The sequence below is a fragment of the Oncorhynchus nerka genome, linkage group LG1 (genome assembly GCF_034236695.1).
Source record: "Oncorhynchus nerka isolate Pitt River linkage group LG1, Oner_Uvic_2.0, whole genome shotgun sequence".
Taxonomy (NCBI): Eukaryota; Metazoa; Chordata; class Actinopteri; order Salmoniformes; family Salmonidae; genus Oncorhynchus; species Oncorhynchus nerka.
Window position 1 is genome coordinate 34,143,802 of NC_088396.1, and position 1,086 is coordinate 34,144,887.

The following is a 1,086-nucleotide window of genomic DNA, read 5'->3' on the forward strand; positions in this document are numbered from 1 at the left end:
GGCAGGTTGACAGAGAGTCTACAGTGTTGATCTGATCTAGGGCTCTTTCAAATCTGCGTTGCGGAGAACACGGATGGAATCACGGAACCTAGACATTAAAATAGAACTCACCAATATAAATGTTTTTAGTGAACTTAGTAGAAAATCAACTAAATGTAATGAACTCATGAGAAAACGCATTAGTGTGCCCAAGTTAATCATTAGACATGAACAAAATTCATCTGTGATTCGTATTTTCCTGCAAATTGTGGAACGGCACAGGAATGCCCTGTGAAGCTGTTAACGATGATGCTAATGATAACCTTTTTCTGGTTACCTTCTTCAAAGTAGCCTATGCCTTCCTGGCAGAATGATCTCATGATTATTTGCATCAATCCAGTGGCCATTTGTTTTGCAACCTCTGCAATCACATGAGTGCAACAGAAACACAGCTCAAACCGCTGGTGTGCACTTGCATTAAAGGGTAACTGCACCCAAGAATCCTTTTTTTTCTTCCAGACCTCAAAAGTAGACTCCTGGTGCATTTTAAGCATTGCTGTGGACTTAGAACATCCAATTTTGTGGTAAAAAAAAACTACAAATTTGAGAGAAAGAACCTGAAGAAACTGGGGAAAAAACGTAAACTAGTGTTGGGTTGCTTAAAGTCCCCAACAGTTATTAACTGGGATTCCTCAGTGTTCACACATACTATATTATCCAAGGCAAGCTACACAATGACAACTGAGCAAAGTTAAATCTCCTCACTCAGCTGGTGTTAAATTAACTTAAACGAATTCAGTAATGTTAACTAGGTGAAATTAACTTAAACGAATTCAGTAATGTTAACTAGGTGAAATTAACTTAGTTACGGTGGCAGTGTGCTTTTCTAGTGTCTCGGTATTGTGGTGTGGAGAGTTTTTGACTCTTTCATAGGAAACTCAAGACGCGATCCTGTGAAATGTAAGACGCCGTGTCGGACAGTGTGGGAACGCGAGGAAGCATACATTTTATAGGCAGATGGAAGGAATCCAGAGATATTTTAATAGTTCCGCGCTTAGCTTTGCATCTTGTTGTAAAGGGAGAAAGGTTAGGCCGATGTTCCCCGTC